This window comes from Phascolarctos cinereus, unplaced genomic scaffold (genome assembly GCF_003287225.1).
Source record: "Phascolarctos cinereus isolate Bilbo 61053 unplaced genomic scaffold, phaCin_HiC Scaffold_4;HRSCAF=312, whole genome shotgun sequence".
Classification (NCBI taxonomy): domain Eukaryota; kingdom Metazoa; phylum Chordata; class Mammalia; order Diprotodontia; family Phascolarctidae; genus Phascolarctos; species Phascolarctos cinereus.
In genome coordinates this window covers 483,482,227-483,507,092 of record NW_027555847.1, presented here as the reverse complement: position 1 = coordinate 483,507,092, position 24,866 = coordinate 483,482,227, and the positions used below count along the sequence as shown (strand labels likewise).

At 35.0% G+C, this 24,866-nt stretch overlaps 1 pseudogene; it reads right to left on the bottom strand.

Annotated features, from left to right (window-relative positions):
* Nucleotides 1-14,546: 14,546 nt before the first annotated feature.
* Nucleotides 14,547-15,223, bottom strand: LOC110212545 (large ribosomal subunit protein uL2 pseudogene; annotated as a pseudogene).
* Nucleotides 15,224-24,866: the final 9,643 nt, after the last annotated feature.

The window sequence follows — 24,866 nt, the reverse complement described above, 5'->3', positions numbered from 1 at the left end:
AGAGCTCTTCATACATTATTTCATTTGAGCATTGGAGTAATTTGTGAGCCTCATTTAATCTTCATAGTATTTTAGAAAGGCATTTTCATCACTATTTTACAGATGAGGAAAGTGAAGACTAGTAACACATCCATAGTCGCACAGCTCGTCAGTGTTGGAGGTAATAATTGAACCCAACTCTTTCTGACTCAAAGACCAATGCTCCAGTCATTGTACCCTGCTGCCCATATTATTACTGAGCTGTGGGATATGGAAGCCAAAAAGCTAATATAATCTTAGATAATAGTAAGATAATGATAATGATAGCATTTATATAGTGCTTTAAGGCTTCCAAATGCTTTACAAATATTATTTCCTTTGATCCTCACAATAACAAGATGGTAGAAACTATTAACATCTCCATTTCTAAATGAGGAAACTGAGGCAGACAGAAGTTAAGTGACTTGCATGGGTTACACAGGTTGTAAGTATCTGAGGCTGTATATGAGCCTATGTCTTCCTAACTCTAGGTCCAGCACTCTATCCCATTACAAAAGTGCTGTTAAGAGAGCCATATTGTCCTAAACAAGAGAAATGACAATCCTGCTCTCTTTTGCCTTTGTTGAACCACATCTGAAGTATTTGTTCAATTCTGAAGATGACAGTTTAGAAATGCCATTGATAAACTAAAGGAGAATCCAGACATGGACAACCAAAGTAATTAAGGGCCTTAAAGTAATACCACATGCCACACAAAGAATGCATGAATGAACTAGAAATGATTAGTCTTGAAGAGACTTAGATTGACATGATGAGTCAGTCAATAAACATAAGTAACTACTATGTACCAAGCACTGCCCCACAAATTCAAGTAAAAAAGAAAAGGAAAGTCCCTAAACTCAAGGAGTTTACAATGTAATGGAAGGAGATACACAAAAGGAAGCTGAGAAGCTGGGAGGTAGGGGAGAGGAAGTACCCAGTACAGGTTTAGGAGGTAGCACAATGATCAATATAGCTGATAGAAACTGGAAAGAAGACTGTGCTGATACCATTTCTTAAACAGAGCCCCTGGAGCTCTTGGGTCTTCCCTCCAACCAAAGGGTCCAGTCAGAGGGGCAGAGGGTACTTATGAGATATGAGTAGCAGGCAGATTCAGTCTTTCAGGGTGAGAGTTCCCAGTGATGAGTGTCCTGGAGAAGGAAGGCATGAGAAGAATAATAGAGTCCTAAGTCAATGTAACTGGTGAGAAATATTTGTGTTGTTCTGTCCTTCAGTCATGTCCGACTCTTTGTGAGCCCCATGAACCAAAACGTGCCAGACCCTTTTATCCTCCACTATCTCTCAAAGTTTGTCCAAGTTTATGTTCATTGTTCCCTTGACACTATCCATCCATCTCATACTCCGCCGTCCCCTTTTGCTTTTGCCTTCAATTTTTCCCAAAATCAAGGTCTTTTCCAATGAGTCTTGTCTTCTCATTATGTGGCCAAAGTATTTAAGCTTCAGCTTCAGTATTTGACCTTCTAGTGAATAACCTGGGTTAATTTTTTTAAGTAGGTACCTTCAAACAGTGTTGTAATGGAAAATATTTAACAACCAGCTCAGTTCCTTCAAAAGCTCTTTGTATGAGATAGACTCAAGGTCCTTTACCATCTCACAGGGTTGTTAAGAAATTGTTCTGTAAACCTTGAAGCTCTATCTATGTCAGTAGTGCATGACCTTTTGCATGTGTGTCATGGACTGTGTTGGTAGTCTTGTGAAGCCTATCAAATCCTCAAAATATTGCATTTAAAGTACCAGAATGAAACATTTAGTATTAAAAAAAAAAAAAACCAATTATAATGAAATACATATACAACTCTTTTCCCCTAAGTTTACAGAACACTGGGGGAAAGTCTGTGGACCTCAGGTTAAGAACTACTTCTTTTTTATAAATGTGAACATCATATATGTATGTGTGTGTGTGTGTGTGTGTGTGTGTGTGTGTGTGTGTGTGTATATATATATATATATATATACACACATTTATTTATGTAGGTATATGAATATGTATCTATGTCAGGAATGTATACTTTTTTGTGTGCATGTCATGGAATCTTTTGCTAGTATTGCAAAGCCCATCAAAGGCTTAGAATATTATATTTAAAAGGTTAGAATAAAATACTCAGGATTTTAATAATTTAAAATTTTTTAAGATTTTAATTATATTGAAATAAAGATATAATTGTTTTTCCCTCTCCAAGGGACCTCAGGTTAAGAACTATTCCCCTGTATAAATGTGAACCTGTCCTATATCTATATCCATATATTTATGTACTTATAGACATATATGGGGTAGCTAGGTGGTATAGCAGATAGAGTGCTGGACCTGGAGTCAGGAAAACTCATCTCACTGAGTTCAAATTCAACTTCAGATACTTACTAGCTGTGCGATGCTGTGCAAGTCACTTAACCCTGATTGCCTCAGTTTCTCATCTGTAAAATGAACTGGAGAAGAAAATGGCAAGCCACTCCAGTATCCTTGCCAAGAAAATCTTAAATGGAATTGTGAAGAGTCAGACATAACTAAAACAACTGGACAACAAAATACATACATACATATTTAATGTATATAAATGCATATACACATATCTTTTTAATCCAGACCTATGATTTCATCAGTGTGGGGAAAGCTTTTTGGAGGAATCTCCTATCACAGATGCAGATTGGCGACTTCTGCCTCATACAGTTTCCTAGGTGGCTGATAAGTAAGGTGCTTGGCCCTGAGTCACAGCTAATAGATACTACTGACAAAACTTAAAAAAAAAATTTTTTTTGACAACCTGTTTTTGATGAAGTCATGTTGGTTTTTTATTAATGTTTCACTTTCAAGTCATTTGCCAGCCATCTCTGGAATCATCTGCTCTAGAATTTTCCTAGGAATCAAAGTCAAATTTACTGGCTTATATTTTGCAATGTCTTCTGTTTTGTAGTTGCTGTTGTTTTTTAATTGGGACATTTGCCATTCTTTAATTTTCAGGTATCTCATATATTTTCCATTATCTTCAAATATAAACTACTGTTACCTTATCTATGAAAAGGAGTTTCACTACTTCTTGGGGTTGTTATGCATATAAACTGAAATGGTATATGTAAATCATTTTACAAACTTTAAAGTGCTATCTAATTGTAAGGTGTTTTTAATATTCTATTGTCCTAGCATAAGAAAGTAAAGTTATCCAAAGAGTGTTTTAAAGAAGGGAAAGGGGAAATAAAAAAGGGAAAAGGAACTGGAAGGAAAAGGAAAGGAATGAGCAAAAGGATTTATGTAGAGTCTAATACATGTCCGGTATTGTGCTAAGTGCTTCATCAATATTTCATTTGATCCTCACAATAACCCTACAAGGTGGGTGCTGTTATTATCCCTATTTTACAGTTGAGGAAACTGTTTAAGTGGTGGTAATGCTGCTATTGCTGATGAAAATCATCCTCATTAAGAAGAATTGCACATGTAGTTAGGGAGCCAGACTACAGAGACAGCCATACCTGGGTTCAAGTTTTCCTGTTTGCAAATATACAAATAAAATAATAAAATGTGCATTTTTAAACCCAGAAATTAGCCTCTTAGGTATATAGTCCAAGGAGTTTATTGTTATGGAAGAAAGTCACCATATATACCAAATCATTTATAGTAGCACATTTTTGTGCCCATTTTGAAGCCCATTAATTGGGGATGGCTAAAGAAAGGGTGGCAAATGAATGCAATGGAATCATTTCCTGTGGTATAAGAAACAATAAATATGATGGATATAAAAAAATCATTCAAAGCCTTATATGAACTGATGCAGATTGAAAGAAGCTGAGCCAAGAATCCAATACGCGTGACTTCAGCACTGTAAATTAGAAACAAAAATCATAAAACAAATGGCTATGAATGTTGCAAAATTAACAAAGTATAAGCACAGTCCCTCATTGGCTGTGGAACATTAAATATATTTTCAGGTTTTTTTCAACATATTGACTCGTTTTGCTGATTTTTTCCCCTCATCTTCCTCCTCTTTTTCTTTGGAAAAGATTCATTATTATATGGAATACCTATCTGGGAGGGAGATGGATAGAGGTGGAAATCTAGGAAATGGAAAAATAAACAATTATACATACACAGATTATATATATATATATATATTTTAAGTTTTGTCTGTACTGTTTACTAGCTGTGTGACTCAGGGTCAAGCACCTTACTTATCAGCCACACAGGAAACTGTATGAGACTAGAAGTAATACAGAAGTTGCCAGTCTGCATCTGTGATAACAGATTCCCCCAAAAAGCCTTTCCCTACACTGATGAAATGATAGGTCTGGATCAAAAAGATATGTGTGTATGCATTTATATGCATTGAATATGTATATATGTATTTTGTTGTCCAATTGTTTTATGTCTGACTCTTCACATCCCCATTTGGGATTTTCTTGGCAAAGATAACAGAATGGTTTGCAATTTCCTTTTCCAAGTCATTTTACAGATGAAGCATTGAGGCAACCAGGATTAAGTGATATGTCCAGCATCACTCAGCTGGTAAGTGTCTGAAGCTGGATTTGAACTCAGTGAGATGAGCCTTCCTGACTCCAGGCCCAGCACCCTATCTACTGTACCACCTGTACCACCTAGCTGCCCCATATATATGTTTATACATACATACATATATAGATATAGATATAGGAGAGGTTCACATTTATACAGGGGAATAGTTCTTAACCTGAGGTCCACCTGAGGAACACCCAGTGTTCCATGCACTTGGATAGGGAAAAATAATTATGTCTTTATTTCAATATAAGTAGTTCCTTTTTGTAATCCTGAGTATTTTACTCTTATCTTTTAAATATAATATTCTAAGTCTTTGATGGGCTTCACAAAACTAGCAAAAGACTCCATAACTCACACACACAAAAGATTACACATGTCTGACAAAGAGCTTCAAGGTTTACAGAACAATTTCTTAACAACCCTGTGAGGCAGTGATCTCAGCCATGACTAGAAAAAAATATGACCTGATTTTGCATATCTTTGAAGAATTTGACATAGATATAAAATAACATGGGAAAGATTCTAGTTCAGTAAACATCAGCTGAAACCATTGTTAATAAAAGAAATCACTCATAATGTATCACATTTACTTGTTAAGGTAGTCAGTGATTGGTTGTCAAAAATCTCCTCTCTTCCATATCCCTTTATAATTTCCCTGCTAAAAATAGTTTTCTAAGTCTCTGTCCAGCAGAATAACCCCTAGAGCCTTAGAAATTTCCTAGCCTTCTTGAAGGATTTAGTTTGAGTTTGAATATAGCTGTTGATAGTCCTTCTTGACACAAAAATATAGTACACAAACAAAGCAGACTGTCATTGATCATCATTAAAGTTTTATTGAATGAAACAAATGCAGATTTTGCTTCCAGCCTAGTTTGCTCACACAATTTTCACCACTGCATGCCATTTTATCCTGTAGAATAGGATATAGCATCCTATATAGTGTATCACAGGTTTAAAGATGAGAGGCAGCTACATTACCAAAATTCAGCATTTTTTCATTTCTAATAGACCAAGAGGAGAAAAGGGGCAGCTAGGTGGTACAGTGGATAGAATTCTGGGTCTAGAGTCATAAAAACCCAAGTTCAAATGTGGGCTTAGAAATTTACTAGCTGTGTGGCCCTGGGCAAGTCACTTAACCTTTTTTGTCTGTTTCCTCATCTGTAATATGAGCTAGAGAAGGAAATGGTAAACCATTCTGGTATCTTTGCCAAGAAAACCCCAATGGGATCACAAAGAGTAAGACATGACTGAAATGACTGAACAATAACAAAAGAGGAGAAAAGATATTATTGAAAAAATGTGATCATCTACAAAGATCAATTTTTAGAGGGTCATTTTTTTTAATAGATTCAAACGTTCCTGTTCCAGGTTTTGTCTGGCTTTTAAAATAGAAAGGTATGGAAATGGTATAATTTGTAAAACACTCAAAGGAAAAAAGAGACATGACTAAATGGTATGAGCAGTATTGTGAATGAGAAGTTTTTAACTGAGAGGAAATGTGGTATCATGGAAGAACACTGGGTTTGGACTCCAAAGATTTTGTTTTCAGTTTCATCTCTGTCATTTTACCAGCTGTGTGAACTTAAAAGTTATTCATCTCTCCAGATCTTTCCTCAAGTTTGCAATGGGAGTGAGTTGCCCTAGATAATCTATAAGAATTTCTTTTAGGGCTATTCTACTCTGCTTGTACAGTAAAAACAACTTCATAAATTATCTTTGACATTAGTGGAATTGCACCTGAGACTAAGATACAGCTATGGAAGGATGCATTTTATTCAAAAGTTAAAAAGGCTATACTCTCTAATCCAGCCTTGCCATGGAAAGATTTAGGGGCAAGGCTCAAAGCAGAACATGACTGAAGGTTCTCTAGGGTGGTGGTTGAAGACAGGGAATGTTAGTTCCATTTTTGACTTTGTGTCCCTGACTTCTGGCATATAGTGGGCATTAAATTAGTGTTTGTTATTTAATGTTGACTTTCTAATACAAACTACAGAATTGGCACTAAGGCAAACTGTAATAGTGATGGGGATTCATGTTAACTAACCATCTACTCAAAAGTTTAATTTCACTAAAATTGAGTTTTCAAATATGTTGAGAAATTTCTTTCACTTTAACCTCATCTTTCTGAAGATAATATTAGTGAAAAGGGAAGCTGCCATTTTGGACCTGATTTTGCTCAGCAAAGAAGAACTTGAGGGTGGAATAAAGTGGCAGAAAAGAAAGAGAAAAAGGAAGATGTTATTTTAGTGTTTATAATAACCCTTCAGGGAGCATTGGAAATGGGCGAATAAGTACCATAGATGTCAGGAAATAAGTTTTTGTAAGTACAGATAACAGGAAAGCATGAATTCATAGCTTGAGACATCAGAAAGGAAAATGAAATGGGAGATAAAGGGCAATATTATTCAGTGGAGTGAGTATGGGATCTTGGGTTTTCATCCCTGCTTTGCTGGTTGACCTGTGTGAAGTTGTACAAATCACTTATCCTCTCCAGGCCTCATTTTCTCATCTGTGAAGTAAACAGGTTAGAAGAGATCACCTCTAATTTTGTTCCACTTGTAGATATGTGATCTTAAATCCAGGTTCTCATGAAACACCCACAAGTAGTCCAAATGAGTAGGAAAAAGAGGAAACTCTTTAAATGCAGAGAGAGCTCACTAAAACAATAAGCTTAAATTTTTAGAAGGCTGTTTTGGAGGGATTTGGACCTGATGGCTCTTCATCTTACTGCATGCCACATTTTCCCATTTTTCAAATGAGTATTAAAGAGATGAGCAATAAGGTCAAAGATCTAGAAATATCTAATATGTAAAGGAAAGAACAGCCCAGGACATAGAATGAGGAGAGATCTGGATTCAAGTCTTGCCTTTGACAGTTACAAGCTGTGTAACTATGCTCAAGTTAATTACCATCTCCATACAGATAATTCAGTATCGCACAAGAAGAACCAAAAACCTGGAGTTGAGAATCTGGGCTGAATCACAGGACTGGAATTTGTAGAGTTGAGAACTAGTTCTAGATTCATGAGCACAGGCACAGGCAACCTACAGCAGGCACATCTGCCACAGTGCATGGAATGATTTCCTGCGTTGATCGGAAATGCCACCTAAATTTCAAAATAAGCCCAATTCGTCAATCCTATTTATATCTTTAAAAACCTCTGCCACCTGTACCTCCTATTCATTACCATCCCTTGCTGCCTCACTCTGAAATCCCTCAGTTTGAAAAATCCTCCTGTCCTCCTTGCTAATAGGGCTCCTTCCTTTTACTGGTGAAAGCTTACCTAATTAAATCAATTGCTATCAAGATATGAATCAAGGTGAGGGGAGGTATTTACATGCCTTTAAGAGAATGTTGACTCAAACCCAAGTCTAACTGACGAAATAAGATAGGAGAGTGAGGGAGGAAATGGAAAGGAAAGATGATGCCACGACCTTCCAGCAAAACAAGCCCACAAATAACATGTTTATTGTGTTGGAATCTTCAGTCTCATTTAACCTACATGTCCAAGCCAATGCTAAATCTTATCATTACTTACCTTTGCAACCTCTGTTTTACACATCCCCTCTTTCCCCTCATACAGCTACAACCTTAGGTTACCTCTCACTTGAACTATCTCAACAGCCTTCTAATACATCTTTCACCTTCCAACACATTTTCTGCTCCACTTACATGGTAATTTTCCTGCCTTTAATTATTTTGATTTATTTATTTTAAACATTTTTTTAAGTTTGAGTTTCAAACTTTCTTCCTTCCCCCACCCATTGAAAAGGCAAGCAATATGATATCAATTATAAATGTGAAGTCATACAAAATATATTTTCACATTAGTTGTGTTGCAGGGGAAAAAAAGGAAAAAAAGCTCAAAAAATAAATTGAGAAAATCTGCTTCAGTCTGCACTCAGAGTTTATCAGTTCTCTCTCTGGAGTTAGATAGCATTACAAGGTCATTTTTTTTAAATGTAGGTCCAACTGTGTCACCCACCTGATCGATGTACTCCAGTGCCTTTCTGTAAACTCCAAGATGAAATATAGCTCCTTTGTTTGCTAGTGAATACACTTCATAACCTTCTGTTTCTTATCTTTCCAGTCTTCTTTCAATTTACTCTTCTTTATAAAATCTATGTTCCAGAAATACTTGCCAACTTCCAGCTCCTTGACCATGACCCACATCTCTCATTTCTGGGCCTTTGCCCATGCTTTTGCTCTGCCTCCTGGTTTTTCTGAATTCTTTCAAGACTCACATTTAACCTCTGTTTGTCTCAGTTTCTTCAACTGTAAAATAGAGATAATGATGTCAACCACCTCTCAGAGTTGTTGTGAGGATCAAATGAGATAATGTTCATCAAGTATTTAGTTCAGTGCTTGGTGTGTAGTAAGCTCTATGTAAATCCTAGCTATTGTTAAAATATTATTATTATTATTATTATTATTATTATTATTATTATTATTATTATTGTTACATCCAACTTACTCCAGGAGACCTTTCCAAGTTCTTTAGTGACTATTCCCTTATCCCTTCCATCCATTTTGTATATGTCTTCTATCTTCTGATTTCTTTACCTCACTAGAATTTTCTTACCAGGACTTCCCCATTCCAATGTAATATCAAGTCTTTTTTGAAAAAAAAAAAACAGTACTGAGGACTGAGGAAGTACAGAGACCAATACAAGCAATATGAGCTTACATGACCTAACATTCTACTAGAACATGAGCAGAGATTGAAATAAAAGGAAATTCGAGAAAGAAGAGATGACAGTTAGTTATGTCTCATCACTATTTTTACTTGAAAGTGGAAATATTGGATGAACAGAAAAACTTATTAGGAGGTAACTTAGATTTTGCTTTTGTTCTCCTTATTGCACAGCTATGAGGGTTTTTTTTTGTTGTTGTTATTTTATTTTGTTTTGTTTTTGTTTTGACCGGTGCTCATTCTTTCTTCTATTTGATGGCATTCAAGATGAATTAAGTATTGATTACAAGTCTGTAATATTATAAAAGGCTCCATGAATGTAGTAGAATGAAGCCAATATACAGTAAATACAGATGGAAGTTATGTTATAACAATTGCTTGTTCATTTGTATTGAGAGGACTTGGGGAAAGGCATATCTTTTGTGTAACTTAAAAAGGAAAAAAAAATATTCTCCATAGGAAAGTCTCATAAGAACAGCTAAGCAATAAAGTTTGACAAGAAAGAACTGATCCTTTCATTTAAGAGATAATATCATATAGGGCATATTTAAGATAGTAGAAACAGTTGCCTCTTGCTTAAGAACAACAAATATTTCATACAAACAAGCCTGGTATTTGCATGGATAAATCAAGTTATTTAATTCAAACTAGTTAATAATGATGCAGTTCTGTTTCCTTATTCATTTCTCTAATTTAACCTGAGATAATACTTATCTTTTCCTAAGGATATTTCTTACTTATAGCACCAAGGCCTTTCTTTTATACAAGCTGGACATCCTGAAGTAGAGGAAAATCCAATTATGTTTATCACTTTTTGACTGCATTTCCAAGAAGTCAGCTGCTTTTATTTAAGTTATTTGGCTAAAGAGTTTGGCTGACCTTGGGACAGAACAAAATCGATACCCTATTTCTCTTTGTGTATGAAGTATTAACCCAGAAAGTATAAAATGTTCATATATATCTCACTGGGTTACTAAAAACTGAATTAGAACTCATTGAGTTCTAAACTTAACTGGCTGATTTGGTCTGCCAAGTTGAATCCTTTTCTGAGAAGACAACTCTTTGGAAAGAAGCTTTAACTACTTTCAAACAACAACTAAGGTCCAAGAAGAATTCTTGCATCCTTAAAAATTAAAAAAAAATTCTGAATTGATGGTTCTAACATGGAAAAGGTTTTTCTGAATCAATTCTGTCATGGAGCCAGAGCTTAATGGGACTTTAAGAATAATCTAATAATTACATACTAATAAAATCCCCTCATTTTATAGATAGTGCAACTGAAACATAGAAAGGAAAATGAAAGGTCCCATGAAGATCTTATCACAAACTATATATCATAATCTTAACCTAAACTAATTTGTAATTATATTGAGTCAAAATAATAATCAAGGAAGGCTCTTTGTTTAAGGTCACATAAGTAGTAATGGAGCCAGGAGTTCAATTTCAGTGTTCTGATACCAAATCTAGTTTGTTTTCTAGTATACTTTCTTGCTTCTCAAGGAACATGGATTATAGAATTTAAAGATAGAGGATACCATATATATCATTTGAGCATTTCTGTCATTTCTGTAGGTAAGGAACTTAAGTCCCAAAGAGGTAAAGAGACTTGTCCAGGATGACTTTGGAGAGATTTTTGTTGTTCAGTTATGTCTGACTCTTTGTGGCCATATTTGAAGTTTTCTTGGTGAAGATACAGGAGGTTTGCCATTTCTTTTTCCAACTCTTTTTGAAACTGAGGCAAACAGGGTTAAGTAACTCACCCAGGGTCACACAGCTTATAAGTGTCTAAGGCCAGATTTGAACTCATGAAGATGAGTCTTTCTAACTCTAGGACTGGCACTCTATCTACTGCACCACCTAGTTGCCACAAAGATGACAGAGGGCAAATATCAGAGCCAGGAATGGAAACCAAACTGCCTGTCTTTAAATCCAGTGCATAATATATTATATCTGACACTCCTTTTCAGATCACCATCATTAAATAATTTTATGTTTCAGTCTTCTGTGATTCAAGCCCCATGACATATAAAGGAAGAAAAATAATTCAAAAATACACCTAATGCGAACCAATTTTAATCTATTTTAGGGGACCTATTTAAGCTTTCATTTATCTCTGCTCTTAAGAGGAACACATTTCTAGACATAGTCACCTCCAAAAGGAGGATTTGCCACTATGAGTTCTTTCCATCCCTAAAAGGAGAAATTGAGGAGGGGAGACCTCTGCTTCTCTGAATGTTTTTGGGATACCCATTTCTAAATGGGGAATAAGACTTGTTTTGAATGGTAACTTGTTAATTAAATGGTAACCTTTATTGTGGGGTGACAGAATTATGTTCTTTACAACTTGGCCTCCTTCCTATATTTTTAGTCTTCTTACATGTTAATTCTCTTGGTGTACTTTACTCTGTAGCCATATTGGTATACTGGCTATTCTCCAATTTAATTTGAATGTATCATTTATACACCTATTTATGCTCATGTTTTCTCCCTCAATAGAAGGTAAGGACCTTGAGGGCTGGGGTTACATTTGCTTTTTCTTTGCATCCCCAGTTCTTAGCACAGTGCCCAAAATATAGAAAACATTTTGTACATGTTTATTTATTGATGAATTAATAAGTAGGTATAAGCTGAAGGGAGGGAACTTTACAATCAATTAGATTATAATTCTAATTATAATAATTAAATATATTAAAAATTAAGAATAATCAGAAATTTTAAAATTATTTGGGGCAGTTTCTGAACAATCGGTTCTTACAAATTTTGTACATTGGTTTTCATTTCATATAAGTATTGGATTAGATGATTTCTGAGATAATTTCTCTGGCTAGATGATGATGATGATGATGATTGTGATGATATTTGAGAAATGAGAAAGTAAGGTGGCCATTTTTAATGTTCAAGTCTTCACCAGAGACAACCCCCCCCAAAAAAATTGTGTTTTGGTTGCTAAAGGAAGTCATTAGAGGCAATTCTGAGAATTTTCAGTGCAACTCCTTAAAAGGGTTCCACCTATCATTTGGTACATTAATAAGGCCAGAGACCAGCAATAAATTTGTGAAGTTTTCTCATGATTCACTCGGGTAGAAGAGCTCATCTTGTTGAAGACTTTCATCTATTTCAATAAATTGAAATCCCTAACTGAATTCTTAACAATGAGACTTTTTAGCAAATGTCAGGAAGAAAAAGTGAATACAAGGTAGGTGATTAAAACAAGTTCTCAATTAGCCTCTTGGGCCTGCTGTCAAGTTTTTTTGTTTGCTTGTTTGTTCTTTGTTTTCTTCACTGTAGTCTGTAATTAAAGTTCAGACAACAAAATAAAATATTTCAGAGTCATAAGAGGGGTTAAGAATAGATTTTTTTGAAATTTAAATTTCAACAAAATCTTCAGTAAAGTCAGAACAAAGCATGACAGATTAAGATTTTACTACGAGAGATAAAAAGTTTATCAATTTAATCAGTGAAATGAAGAATTAGATTTAATTAAGATGGTGATATCTAGCTTGTGGTAAGATCTTCCTGGGACATAAGTTTCTTTAGTAAAATTAAAGGACTCTTATAACCTTCCAGATCTTGATTTTCAGTCTTATAAATTTATGATTTCCTTTTTCATATTCTAGACTGACTTTGAGTTCACTAGGACTAAAACGGTATAGTAGCAGCTCTGATCAGTGCTTCAAAGCTGGAAAAGCTCTGAGTATGAGGGGGGCAATGGTCTATATAATAGTTGCCTGAAGACCAGCCCAGTTAAGTTCATGGAATCAACCAAAAACCTAATAAATAATTGGTGATTTTGTGTTTTGTTTTGTTTTGTTTTACCTAACGAGATAGGGTAATGATGCTTAATAATGATTTATTATACTTAACAAAGTACAGAGGGCTTGAAATCCACATTGAGAGTTGAAGTATCCACAATATTGAAATCACAGATTCTTCAAATGTCAGGACACTGAGAGGAAAATTGAGAGGGAAGAGAATTCTCCTTCACATCTCCTGCTGTGTCTAGCATGACTTCAAATGACTGTGAAAGAAGAGTCTCTCCAATTCCACAGAGTATGTTTGTCAGTACTAGGAAGATACTCTACAATTGGTGTTTGTGAATTAGTGGTTTGAGGAGAGTAGTTGTGGAGCTGTGGATACAGTAACTTAAAGGAAGAGTTGGAGGTTGTGATGAGAGTGTGCCCTCAGGGTCTCTCTGTGTGTTGGGGGCTAAGGGTTTCATGTGAAGTTAATGTTTGATTCAGTGTAGGTTAAGTATAGAATCTCTGGACCATGCCAGTACATTTTAAGTAAAGACTTAAAATGAGAGCTGATGGAGGATTGAGAATGAGTGTAACTACAACTGAGTGATGAAACTACCATGAAGTTTTGGGGAAGTAGTCTGAAAGGAACAGTGAGAGCCTCAGACTTTGGTGTGTGTCTGTGTATGTGTGTGTGTGTTTGTGTGAATAGGGCTTTCATGCAAAGAATCAAGATTTGAAAGACCCACCTCCCCAGGAGTGTTTACTGACCTTCATCCCTCACCATTCATAGCACACAACACCCTTATACCTTTTTTCACAGTTCTTCACCAGCCTTGGCCCTTGTTTTCCCAAGCAGTCACAGCCAGGCTCCTGATGATGTGGTATTTCTCCCCTGGGATCCACCTTCCCTCTAATCATATGGAGATGAGGGTTAGTATCACTGAATGACAGAACCACCATAGTTCTACTGTATCTGCAGTTAGACTGTCTTCTAGATATGGCTCCAATAATGTTTGTTCCAGGTGAAAAAATTCCTAGTTATAACTCTGGGGACAATAGAGTGCTAACAATGACTGGGATTGAGCTGTGACCTGTTGCTAATACTATCCACAATCTATTTCTGTACAAAATGAATGAAAAAATATAACATTTAAATTCTTTGTAAGTACACCTTGGATTCAGGGATGTATGAGCTCTTATTTATTTTTGTTTTGGAAACAGAGTATGGAGGTTGGGGGACTGTGGGAAGTTAGGAGAGAAGGTGGTTTGGACACTTGGAACAATGAAAGAAGTACTGAAATATAATGTAATAACAAGTTACGCATAGTTACGGGTCACATACTTTACCTGAACTATTATAGTAGCCTTCAAACTGGTATCCCTAACAAATTTCTCTCCATTCTAATCTACTCTCCACTAGGCTGCCAAGAGTTTTTTTTTTCTTCCAACTAATTTTTTCTTGTCAGGATTCTGGGTTTTATTAAGCCTTCTTCTGTACTGTCTTGGTAGTTCAGAGCTGGCTTTTATACTTGGCAACAATGAGTCTGACCTTGAATCCATCTGGGATGTGTCTTCAAATGATGGATGGTTTTCCAAAATGCTGGTGATTACTTCCTCTAAAGGGCTATTCCACAGGTTCATGGTCACACCTCAGACATGTGGCCATCAGATCCACTGGGCCTTGTATTTGCAGTAGATATGACCTTCTTTAAGGATGACTTTATCAATATGACCTTTCTAGAAATAACAATCACCACTCTATTTTCTGAGGCAATCAGTTTCTTAAAGCCTGAAAGTAGCTTCACCAATGTTTTCTTGGTTTCAGGATTGTGGGGAGACCACTGTGGCATATGGAAGCTTGAGCAAGCTTGCATAGGTCACCACACTTTTGTTTTAGATAGCACACAATGGTACCTTTGGGCATAATGCCACCTTGGGGGATATTGCCAATGTTGTGCTGAGATTTATTATCACAATACACATACTGTCCAATAGAAAGGTTTTCAGCATCAGTGAATGTTTCTGTTCTTTTCTTTAAACCAGTGAGGATATTGGGAAACTACTTTCACAAAAGGCATTTCTTAGCCTTGATCACAGGTTATGTTTTTCAAAATACCCTTGACGTGGCCGTGCCTCCTGGTGAAGTCAACAGCGTGAAGCTAGGTGAGTCCCCTCCCTATGCTTTAACATAGGTGCAGAAGGGATAGCAGAGCCTGTGCCCTTCCTCTGACCACAGATCACCCAACCCATTGTGCACAGTCTGATTCTGGAATTACTAATATGAACCTAAGGTAATCTTTCTTTAGCACAGTTTTGACTATGTCACACCCATATTCCAAGGTCTCCATATCACCTCCAAGATTAATCATATACTCCTGTTTGACTTTTAAGCCTCTTCATAACCTGACTTTCTCCTACAATTCCAGTCTTATACTTTATTGTCATCAACTCACTATAAAGTCCATCTACAGCAGCTTACTTAGGGTTTATTGAATAAAATACTTCATATGATACCTGCAGGCCTTTGTACTAGCTGTCCTCCATGCCTGGAAATGTGTCCCCTCACCTATGCTTCTTGGTTTTCCTAGCTTCTTTCAAGACATAGCTCAATCTTATCTTCTGCAGGAGATCATTCTTGGCCTCTAAATATATTAGTGCCTTCACCTCTGAGATTACCTTCCATTTCCTCTAAATATATCTTGTATGTACCTAGTTTTTTTTTTTATCTGAGTTCTCTTTTACAGTGTGAACTCCTTGAAGGAAGGATGTTTTTTACTTCCTTATAACACCATCATTTAGTGCATCATGTGGCCCTAAGAATAAACACATGTTGGCTGATTGAATATAAAAGTTTATAGTTATTGGTCACCTTTAAAAAAATAACCAACAAATTCCAGAGTGTTTTGTTTTTAAGTTTTAATATCTTTCCTTCATCAGATACCTCATAAAATGGAACCTCAGTGACCTCACAAATGTGTGTCTCCCAGCAGGTATCTTTTCTATATGCATATCATCTAATCTAGCTTATTTTCCCCATATTTCCCCATATTTGTTTACTTTAGTGCTATTTCTAACTGTGATATAAGGGTCTAAGTTTAGTGGTTCTGGCTTCTCCATTATTGATGTAGAAAACCATTTATTAAAATATTTCTTGGAAATATTTTTCTTCTTTGTTTAAGGTCCTACTTTCATTTTCATTCTCAAATTTCCTGAGAGTTATTTTGCTTGATTTGATATCTTGCCAATATTTTTTTGAAATGGTTTTACTCTGTATTACTTCTCTGTGTTTTATGAAATTACATCATCCATAGTAGTCCATCATCCTTTTTCATAAGGTTTTACAAATTAGTTTATATTATGAATCAGTGTTGCCTTTGGCCTACATCTTTTAAGATTTGGCAAGTAAGTGAAATGCTTTGCAGACTAAGACTCTTTTAGTTTTTTTATGACTACTAATTTGCATTGGCTAAATCTTATGATGAAATTTTTATATTAGATGTTGAAATTATTTCTACTTTCTATTTCACATTGTTGATTTCTAGTAACTTATTTCAATGATTTAAATATATCATATCTTTTCCTCATTTATTTTTTTAATCTAATTCTGCTTTTAGTTATGATGATGGTCTTACTCTGCACAGACACTTGACTAAGGAATAAATCTCACATCTAGAGTAAATCTTAGGTACTTTACCATTTTTTTTCTTTCTTTTTTTTTTTTTTACCAATTAAATCAGAATGAATTAGTCTTGCCCTGAAATGAGAGTCACTGCATGACCCAGGCTTGATGTCTTTCCAGCCTGGGAGAAGCTGCAGTGCTTGTTCTCTACTTGCAGCACCTCCAAGGGCCCAAGGCCATTTTTATGCCATAGTGATTTATTAGAGTAGAATTTGAATTGGGGGGAGACATGATCTGTAACAAATAGATTTCAATAAATTCCATCATCAACTCAGTGCCCACAAGGAATCCAAGATGAAGGACACTTTGGCAACTCCCAACAAATGGGGCATGTCATAAAAATATTATAAGTCAGATTCACAAAGTTATTAAAATAGAGTAGATTCCATTTGGAAATGGGATTATGAAGTTGAAAAAATAAGATTTAATGAAAAGCAAATTCTTTGAGCTCAATTCAAAGGGAACAAGCCATAAGTAATGCCAACACTTTTGACATCACTAATTTAACCAAAGAGAAAAAGAGAAAAATATATAAATAAATCTTCCTTTCATCCATTTTCAAGTAATAAGTAGATTTTGAATATTTACTTTTTTTTTTTTAGGAACAATAGTTTTCTTATTTTCCTAGTCAGAGGATGTTTATGACTATTGAGTTTTGAGTGTAGTATTTTCTCATTCTCTTTCCTATGTCATCAGGCAGAGCTTTTGCCTGATTACAGGTGGTAGAAAATGTCCCTTTGTGATTTGTAAATTAGCAAATAAGCCTTTTTTCCATTTCAAGACTTATAATCAGAAGCAACAAAACCCATTGGATTAACACTAACATAGTGTGTTATTTCAGACAAAAGAGTTCCATGAAATGTTCATCCTCCTTTTCCCACATTCAGTAAAAAGGTAGTATTATGCGCTATTGGAATAGAATTATATCAAAAGAGATGTTTTGTACTTTGTGTAACATCCCAGGTTTGTCCTGTTTCAACAATGAGATTTTTATCCACCAATGACAACTTCTTCTGAAGACAAGAATTATGTGGATTAAATGCAATGCAGCAAATAATGCTGTTCAGCAGCAGGATTAGAGAATGGCTTTTCCTGAGCATTGCCTGTGTAGCAAATAGGAATCTTATTGAGCACAGTGACATGGTCTAGAGAGATAAGGGTAGGGTTATTGAGCAGATGCTGTAAATATAGTGATAGAACAAGGCAGAGTAGATTTCATTTAGATTAATAATAAATAAATAGACAACTTACCAAGTTTCCCTGTCTTTCTAGTATAGGGCCAGAAATTTATGAGATTCCCAGAAGCTTTGAGTTTCATAATAAATTATTTTATTCTGCTTCTTAATTCAAAATTTGACTTTACCTGGCTTAACTCTCAGAAATATGATCAATAGTTTCAAAGTACATTTTGCTGCCTTTCTGAAGTCAGAATAGTGAATGTTACCGTGGAATCTTTGCTTTATGAATGAATGAATGAATGAATGTCACATAACTATTTAGGAGTTAAGGTGGGACTACGATAATCTAACAGAATCTCTTTGTGAATAACTTAGGGGGGAAATGGGTTTAGATGATGATATTTTCAAGTAGATTCAGAAATGTTTGAATGGATGAATCAAGTAGTGATCATAGGTCAAAATCATTTTGGAAGGAGATTTATAATGGACTATACCAGCTGTCTCTCCTTACCCTATACTCTTAGGCATAGTGATCATTGACATAGATATAGGCATATGTGGCATATTGTTGATCAAATTTGCAGATTTCACAATGATAGGATGAATAGTTAATATATTGGACTTGGGCTCCGATCATGGCTTCTAAAACTTTATCCACTCTGACCCCTTCAGTGGTTCTTAAACTGGGTCATGACCCATGGGGTCATGACCCAGTTTAAGAAATGCCACAATATGAATTTCAATAGAATGAAAGATATTTTTAAAAATGATACAAACAAGAAGAAATTTAATGTTGATGAATATGAGTTCTGTAATTGGAGCCTTACAAGTCTAGGAATGAGAAAGATATAGTTAGAAAACAATTTTTATGGAACAATCTGGAGGATTTTATTGAACTGAGAGCTCAATATGAGAGAAGCGTAATGCCCCACCCCCCAAAAAAAAGAGAGCTTGGTCTGTATTGATAGAGATATGGTATTGAGAACATGTAAGGTAATAGTCCAACTGTACTCTTCCCTAGTCATATCATACCCAGAGTATTGTGTTCACTTCAGGTCACCCCATTTTTCAAAAGGCATTGATAGACTGAAGGAAATATTGAAGACAGAAATAAAATTGATGACTCTGCTGTATAAAGATCAGTGGAAGAACTTGGCATAGTACCCAAAATAGCCAAAAGACCAGTGTTCAAATTCAATTTCTCTTCCCTCCAGGTTGTATAACCACTTAATTCCCTTCTTTGAGCCTCATGGTCTTCATCTATAAGGGGATAGGTTTAGCCTGATTCATCTCTAAGGTCTTTTGTACCTCTAAAGCCTATGATCCAATGACTATCCTTAGACATTCTTTAATCCACTTATCCATTTTTATCCATTTTCAGTAATCTAGCAAACCACATATTAGTGTTCTGATTGACTCCATACTTCACATCACCTTCAGTTTCGATGATGATGCAGCAGTCCTCTTTGCTGATTAGTGTCACAGTGTGGGTAAAGCAGTGGACCAAAGTCAAAACGAGGAACAGGGGTCAAGTGCTGTTACTTGGAAGGTTATAAACTTGCATTAATGATCCAGTAGCACTGATGACAGTGAACAGCCAAGAGGAGAGAAAAAATGAAGGGACCAGCTAATCAACTTCCTCAGCCGTATCATCCATCGACTTTGTGTGGCCCTAAGTAATATAAGTCTGCTATTGGTATTGCTTTTCAGTCATTTGCTTTTTTGGCCTCATCTTATTCTCTGCTCCAGTTAGTTTATAAAAGCAATAAGAAAAGTCCTGACTTTGCCTTGGTCCCAAGTACAACTTCTATGAGACCTAATATATTGAACAACTTTTGCTTTTCCTGTATTGAGATTAATATTTTGGTCTGAAGGAATGAAAAGAGCCCAAAGAATTTGAATCTTGCCCTTCCAAGTTTAGATGTCGTGTAATGTAGAAATCAATACCATTAGATGGATAGGCATGAGACATGGTTTGTGTCCCAGCATTACCACTTTTTACCTGTAGTACCTTAGGCAAGTCATCTAAGCTTCCTGAGCTTCAGTTTCTCCATCTGCAAAATGAAGATAACAGTAGGTACATGATCTACTTCAAAGAGTTTTACTCTAGAAAGCCCTTTGCAAAATTTAAGTTGCTATGGGAATATAGGTTGGCCATGGTGCAGTCAATAGAGTATCTTGTCTGGAATCAGGAAAACATCAGCTCAAACCTGGCCTCAGACACTTATTGACACTTGCCCCTGGGCAAGTCACTTAACCTCTATTTATTTTGGTTTTCTCAGTTGTAAAATAGTAATAATAATAGCACCTACCTCCAAGAGTTGTTTAAAGGAAAAAATGAAATAATGATTTTAAAGCACTTAGCACAATGCATGGCAAATAGCCCTATGTATAAATGTTTGCTGTTATTATTATTAACGACAGAGCTGATTTGCTGGTGAAAAAAAGCTGGAAGTTTTCACAAACTTCTCAATGAGTTCTCAATTTAATTCATTAAACATTTGTTAAATTTATTCAATTTAATCAATGTGGCTTTATGCATCCCAAGACTTAACTAAATCAGGGAAGATCACAGTGGCTCTCTTAAACAGTTGGGAGTCAAAGGAAATGCTGTCTAGTTTTCTCAAGTCCTTTTTCATCCCCATTTTCATAATTGTGTCCTAGATTAAACAAAATATTCTGAGTATATGTGGAACTAGATAGCCCTATAATTGATTCACTTTCTGCTAATACCTCATCTAACACTTTGTATAGTGAAATGTTCCTATGCAACGTTGAAAGACAGAAAGAGAGGGAACCATTGTGTGTATATAATCCTCTCCAGGAGGAAGGGTCTTATGACTTGAGACTCTGTGTGTGTGTGTATGGACGCATGCGTAATCCTGTGTGTATTGGTATGTGTGTGTGTGTGTGTGTGTGTGTGTGTGTGTGTGTGCATACAAACACATACACACATAATAATCTCCAACTCAAGAAAGATTTTCTAAACATGTTCTAGGTTAAGGCTCTATGATAGCCTATGAGGATACAGAAACAAACAAAACAAGTCCTTGCTTTTAAGGAGCTTAAATTGTCATGAGGGAACATGATAGAGCATTTTTATTTCTCCTTAACTCTTTTCTTGACTGTATATGGTGAATGGTGGAGAGCCATATTGAATTACTCTGTTCAGTGAAGATTTGTGGCTTTTTGTTTCTAAATGATCTTCTTTTTTGTAAACCAATTCCTTTTATCAAAAGCTAGGAGCCAGTAGTGTTGATCCACACATTCAGAGGTGACTTTGGAGGGGATTCAGAGAGGCAAATAAATCTTTGCGACTTCCAGCCATTTGCAGGGGATTTAAAAGTCATCTGGGAACAGCTAATACTTAGAAGCAATCAGTGATTCTTTTTTTCTCAAGGCTATTCCTGTGGCATTGTAGACCTTTTGTAAGTCTATTCAAGCTTAGGATTCATGTGATGATGAAAAAGCACGTGCTCTATATTATTACTATGTATTGAAAAGGGACCCAGGGTTAGCCCTCCTTTTTGAAATATAGATCTGATTTCCAAAATCAAGTAGGATTGTAAGCCTGATAAGAGGAAAGCCATATATTTAGTTGTCCTTTTTTTAAATCAATCTAGTTTTACACTTTTCAAATGTTAAATGTATTGTACTTTATCTGTAGGAGAAAAACTGGTTTGCAAGAAAATACAGTAAAAACTCCCCGCAAACAGAAAGCTCATGATTATATGTGTGTTTTCCACCTCTTTTTGCTAACTCAGTTGCTGACAAAGCTCTAGAGATAACTGTATTATTTGCCAGATTAGCTAATTACCTACAATGATTAAAGATTATTTATAAAGTGTTTCATTTTCCAAAATGTGTCATATGTATCATGTCATTTGATCCTTATAACAACTTTGTGAGATCAATTATATAAATAATATCTTCATTTCACACATGGGGGAACTGAAGATGAGAGACTTTAGGTGACTTACCCAAGGTCACTAAGAGCAGCTAGTGAGTGTTAGACCAGAGACTTACTCCTATTAAAATACAGATATATATATATATATATATATATATATATATATATATATATATATATATATATATATATATCTTTTATCATTTTATCATCATATTTTATACCTCATCTATATAGTAGCTAAAGTGTAAGAAATTAGGTATGTGGTCTTGCAAACACTCATATCAGTTTATAGTATATACAGAAGAGAAAGACTGAGACATGGAATCAGTAAATGAGATTTTGAATCCTTGCCCTGCAACTTAATGGCTATGTGAGTGTGATCATGTCAGTTAACTTATCTGACCATGTTTCCTCATCAGTAAAATGAGAATTATAATACATACTATTTATCTCACAAATTGTTCTGAAGGACAAATGAGATAATGTATGTACTTAACGTGGGCTTAACTTTAGCTAGAGAATGAAATGGCAAACCACTCTAGTATCTTTGCCAAAATGACCCCAAAATGGGTCAGAAGGAGTCAGACATGACTTAAAAATGACTGAACAACAACAACAAAATCTTTCTTAAAAAAGAAAAATGTATTGAAATAGTATATGTTGAGAGGTGGCCTGAGTCATCCCGCTGACTGATTCTATCTACTACTTTTATGCTTACACAAAGCCAGGCACAAGTCCAAACATGAACCCAGGCTAAAGTTGAGAAATGATGAGTTAATGATCTGAATAATTTGAACCCTGAACATTTCTGTGTCCACCATCTTGACATTTCATATAAAATTATTGTTTTGGATAAAAAACATACACACCCTTTTTTCTGCATCATTTTATGTCAGAGCTTTAAAACTTTCTTTCTTTCTTCTTTCTTTTCTTCTTTCCTTCCTTTCTTTGTTTCTTCTTTCCTTCCCTCCCTTTTTTCTTTGCTTTTTCTTTTTTTGTTTCTTTTTTCCTTCCTTTCTTTCTTTCCTTCTTTCTTTCCTTCTTTCTTTTCATCATAGTCTTCTGCATATGTAGTGTGTTTAAACCTATGGGTAGACTCTGTATTCAAAAGTTTGTTTTTAAATGCACAAAATAAAACACCTAGTTTTACAAAGTGAGTTAAAAAACTGTAATTATCAAAAAAAAAAAGCTAAACTAAGTTTACAGTTAAGAACCTCTATTTTATGGCCATCAACGTCTATGAGTGTGTATGAGCAAATGGACATGCACACAAAAATGAGAAGCGATAGCAAGTAATAAAGTGCCTTTATAAACAAGCAAAGTAGAATTTATATATGTTGCCCATCAGTGTAGTCACCTTTGGAAATCATGTCTTTATCCCAATAATGCTGTCAATGTTTCGAAAATATGCAAAGCCCCTTATTTAAATATGTCTTTATAACCTGTGCATCACACACAAGCAAAGTAATACCATCACATTAATAACCCTGCCTAGTATTCTTTAAGAGAAAAAAATAAATTATTTAAATCAAAAACAATTGTCCAGCTAGTTTACTTATTACATTTATTACTCTTAGCTCCAAATAACTTTTGTCCACTTCCAAAGATGAAAAATACAGTCTTCAAGAAAAAAAATTTGTTACTACTGAACATTTCTAAAAGCAGGGAATTGGCTTCAAAAGGAATAAAAAAGTGTTTTGGACGGTGGTAGCATCTTTGGAACAAATGAACAGTTTCAAGGAGATCGATAATAAGGCAATAACACTCATAAGAATATATTGCAATTTTGATATGCTTGTTAAATCTCATCTGACAATGTATACATATATATTTAGAGACATATGTGTAGATATATATGTAGATATCCTTATACATACATAATTTTCCTTTATATTATTTTATTTGTCTAGGTTTGTTCATTAAATGATTTGTTCATTAAATAAATTTAAGATTTTATTGAATAACTAAATATTAAAATAATAATTAAATTAATTGACAGATAATCAAATTAATTGATTTAATCTTTTTTTTTTCTTTTTAGTGGCTTACCTAGTTCGTTTGTTTTCAAAATTTTCTTTATAGGGATTCCTCTTCAGTGGTCAAAGGGTCTGTAACTTTTACTACACTCCCTAACTGGGTACTTGTATAAGCATTCATCAACAGAGAATGAAGGAACATAGGTTGCAGGCCATTTTAGAAAGGTTATGTTCCATTCTGGTCAACTATATTTGTGCTGATTAACCTACATAATTTCCCATTTTAAATGTAGAACCAAAGTGCTTTTATAATCACATTTTGATAGAGTTTGTGTTTATACATGACATTTGACTGAAAGCAAAATTAACCTTGCATTAGCAGTAGAAGTTGAAGTGATTATTCTGAGTAGAATCTACGCATACACTTACAAATAACTGGCCTTTCCATGCTGTAGAATTGTCTTGTAGCTATAAATGATTTTCTAGATAAAAAAAAAAAAGCAAAAAACTAAAACCTTGTCTTGCATTTGTTTAAGAATAAAATTCAAATTATCTTGGAAGTTAGAAGACCATAAACATTTGTCAATATCCTCTACTTTTTGTGCCATATTTCATTCATTCTTTTTATATCTGTATTCTGGAAGAAATATTTTTGAAAGATATGTTTGAGGGGGCAACTAGGTGGCACAGTTGATAGAGCACCAGCCCTGAAGTCAGGACGACATGAGTTCAAATCCAGCCTCAGAACAAATACTTGACACTTACTAGCTGTGTGAGCCTGGGCAAGTCACTTAACCCCAATTACCTCCAAAAAAAAAAAAAGGAAGAAAGATATATTTGAGCATTAACACTCATCTATAAAAAAGACAGGAGTTTGATCTTTGAGGCATGTGACCTAATTAAGAGCAATAGTATAGAAAAGTTATGTGTGTGTGTTTGAACATGAGTATGTGTGTATGTTTGTGTGAGACAAAATACATGTGTCATTTTTGTGATAAATTTAATCCATGAGTAAGGTCACAAAATGCCTACATTTAAAATTTTGTGTCCCTAATTAATCAAATTAAACACTTGTGCATTATCAAATTCCTTTGGATATCAATGCTATCTAAATTAACACCAGTAATCACTGAGCATAATCAAAAGT